The 4,089-nt window shown below is 33.8% G+C and overlaps 1 pseudogene; it reads right to left on the bottom strand.

Moving 5' to 3' along the window:
• Positions 1-964: 964 nt before the first annotated feature.
• Positions 965-4,089, bottom strand: part of LOC127835510 (Na(+)/citrate cotransporter-like) — a 15,389-nt pseudogene continuing 12,264 nt past the window's right edge.

The following is a 4,089-nucleotide window of genomic DNA, read 5'->3' as shown; positions in this document are numbered from 1 at the left end:
AAGATGTAGCAGGAAGCCAATCTAAACATTCACAATGCAACAAGTAGCGACTGAAAAGCTCAAAATGTAGGAATGAACCGTCTTAATATAATACAAGTTGCATGGGTTTAATAAATCACGCGTTTCAAAATCATCGGATAGATATTTAATTTATTATCTAAAAAGGCCCGTTTATACTTCAAGAGTCGTTTAAAGATTGCAACGAAACATCAGTATAATATTTAAGTTTTACAAGTATCTTTTAAGAAAAAAGATACATAGAGGATATTTGTTGGATTCGGTGGAATATCGAGTTTATTTCACGAGTGATCATATAAAATAATATTTTCACGAGTGGCGCAGCCACAAGTGAAAATATGTATTTTTTATGATCACGAGTGAAATAAAATCGATATTCCATCGAATCCAACGAATTTTCTTTTTATTTTGTGCTTTTTTTCACTGTTTTTTACATCGCAAAAGAGTTTAACTGGATAATTTCGCTGGATTTATGACGTCATTTCGTAAAAAAAATGACGTCATTTCACAGTAAAACAGTGAAAAATATCGTTATTTTTCACTGTTATTTTTCACTGTTTAAAACAGTGAAATACCAGTTTTATTTCACTAATATTTCTCTATAAACCACCGGAAAGCATAAAATAATTTGTGTTATTTCGACATAACTATCGATAACAATTGTATTCCATTATGATAAGTGTCCAACTATTTCTTAACATTTTTTTTATACAAAAAAGTGTAATTAACCATAAGTACTTTATTGTTATCTGAAAATTCTTGAGAACGCCACATAGATATTGATACAAAAAATAGTTTGGAACAACCTCTGTGAGGGATCTTTTTAAGGCATTTTCCTAAACACTTGATCTTGCAAGCAAACAAACAACCAGACATTACACTTCCTCAATACGCCTACGGCGTTCTGTGTTGCAATAAACATAATATACAGGTTTGAACCAACGTGTCAATTCAATCCAGGTTCAGCCAGGCTGCCGTTTCCGTGCATTTCGTCCTGCTTGTCGTGTTGTGGGTTACTCGTGACCTCGGAGGTGAATACGGTTGGGGTCACATCTTCAAAAAAGGGTTTGAATCTTGTTTGTTTTATTCTGTAAATATATTCTTTGTATTTGACAATATACTCGGGAAAAAGCCTGTTTTCCTGACACAATTCCTTCAGCTTACTGTAGAAGAACTCCATGTATACAATATGAAACCCTTAAAATTAAAGTATATCTCAAAGATCGCGTGTTCAGCAAAATAATATGTTGTAACGAATGGTACGTCTTAAAAATTATAAAGCAAAGCACATGGCTAAATAAATAAACGATTAAGCCAAACCATTTACAGCGAAAACATAAGAAGAATCTTCGCTTCTCATTTAACTATAGTGTGTAAATGTGTGATGCAATAAAATGATACATTACTGAACTATTGAATGATGATTGAATGGATGGATGGATGGATGGATTGGATGATAGAATGATTGAATGAATAAATGATGAATGAATGAATCAATCAATGAAAGAATAATTGAATAAATAAATGAATGAATGAATGAATGTCTGGATGGATGGATGTCTGGATGGATGGATGGATGGATGGATGGATGGATGGATATTGGGTGGGTGGATGGATGGATGGATGGATGGATGGATGCATGGATGGATGGTTGGATGGATGGATGGATGGATGGATGGATGGATGGATGGATGGATGGATGGATGGATGCATGCATGCATGGATGCATGGATGCATGGATGCATGGATGGATTGATGCATGGATGGATGCATGGATGGATGCATGGATGGATGCATGGATGGATGCATGGATGGATGTATGGATGGATGTATGGATGGATGATAATACATGAAAAAAATGAATGAATGGATACACGAATGAATTAATGAAGGACGAAAATAATGAATGAATGACTGGATAAATACACTAATTAATGAATTAAAGTGGGTATGCACGATTTTGTCCAATATTTATGAATTTGTATAAAATGAGTAAAAATAACTTAGTATACATATAGTTCAATATAAATTAAAATAAAAGTTAAGAAAAACATGTGTCGAAAAATGCGAAATAAGCCAGATATTTACTTCTGAATTTGAAAATGTCTGTACAGTCGAATTCGACAGCATGTATACCCTGCATGTACGATGTGAATCTAAATTTAGTTTTAGTGCAGATTCGTTCATACGACACAAAGACACAATTTTGTTTTGCGAATCATTTTAATTGTCTGCAACGATATATATTAATACGACACACGAACACTAACTCCGATCCTAATAAAAAGACGAATGCTTATATATATATTATATCAGAAAAAAATGTTTGGTCAAAATGATGAAAAATGTTTTTTTATGACATATTGAAAGTGTTAAAATGACTTGGCCACGCGCCCAACACCTGTGCACCAGAAGAAGCATTGTTTACATTTACAATGTTTCCCTGCCCGTAATCGAGGCATTGGTTCCTGGCTAAGACGAAAAATAATTTTGGCGCTTCCACGTCGTATATATTACAGACTTTACAACTGTGCAAATGTCAACTTGTAACATTGCAAGATGTAAAGATACGCGATGACTAATCTAGACGTGTTTAAATGCTCATATTGGAAATCGGCAGTTCGTTAAAGTTACTGTTGCAAATTTGTATCCTTTGGCATTCACCTTTGATAATAAGCGTTAGAGTTGTGACAAAGTTTTGTGCGTGGTGTATTCGATTTAATAATAAAAGTAAATGTATATTTTACATTTTGGACATTTAATTGTTTATTCATTTAACAGTTTTAATTTGACAATGGACAAGATGAACATTTGAGATGTCTCCACCTTTAAAATTAACATTGTTGAAAATTGAAACATTAAATTTCAAACATTGTTTATTTAAACTGATATTATTTGACATGTACGTATAATCTATAATTGCAACATGGAACATATTAGCTGAATACTCAACACGTGTAACATTTCTGGTGATAAATACTATTGGCGGTCTTTCCCTTCCATACGTTTCACATGTTTTTCATTCTTAGTTATAATAAATAAATGAATATCAATATGATTTAAACCTAATTTTCGTTATCACTAATCTGTTTAATTTGATCGTTAATAATGCAGGACTCCTTATAGAACGTACGTGATAGGTCCAAGCTTCTCATACTGCGCGCGGATGGCGGCCTTCACCCTCGCAGCACCAGCTTTGTTGTTGCTCTGACAACAATCTCTGTTGGATACATACGCGAATACAGGTAATATCAATCCTTTTCTTTAATATAAAGAGCGAAGAGTTAAGTGTACATCGGAAAACATATTAAAGGCCCTCAATTCGATTGAAAGGAAATCCTCACTGACTAACCATCGTACCAACAACACACTAACAAGAGCATGACCGAGATTGCGACACAAGTATATTATTATTCAACTTGCGTTGACATTAGGTTCATTTTGTTTATCCCATATCCATACCAGAAGTAATTAAATATATAATGTCAATTACAAATAGTGTTATAAAGACAAAGAAATAGATATACAATAACTTGATCAACTATTTTAAAATTGATAACATACGTCAAACTGTATGGTTCATTGTTATCAATAGGTATCATAGCATTCTGAACTTGGTTCAATTCTACTATTTCCTGGGTATACGTGCATCTGTTTCAGAATTTACGACGAGTTGTGAAAGACAATATATTGTCAATATAGAAAGCTAGGTCTGTGCCGTTGATAGGCGCTGTTTGGATTGTCACAGCGCCTTGTCGATCGTAGTTTACGAGGATTGTTAAGCATACTCACCGGCCTCTGATGAAGAATATGTACATCCAGAACCAGACAACCGCGGTCAACACAAAAGACAGAGGGGCGCCGAATGCCAACCACGTTGCGAAGTTTAGAGGTGAATTCTTGATACCATACTCACCCAATATCCTGTAACGATATCATGGTGTATACGTATTGTTTTAGTATTTTATTTCAAACATTTAACAAAGGAAGTTTCATTTGCATTTTACTTAATATTAAATTCCAGCTTAATACCTTAACTGTTATATTTCAAACAAGTGACATTATATAGCT

The sequence above is a fragment of the Dreissena polymorpha genome, chromosome 6 (genome assembly GCF_020536995.1).
Source record: "Dreissena polymorpha isolate Duluth1 chromosome 6, UMN_Dpol_1.0, whole genome shotgun sequence".
Classification (NCBI taxonomy): Eukaryota; Metazoa; Mollusca; class Bivalvia; order Myida; family Dreissenidae; genus Dreissena; species Dreissena polymorpha.
The sequence above is the reverse complement of the archived record's forward strand: the minus strand, read 5'-3'. Positions and strand labels throughout refer to the sequence as shown.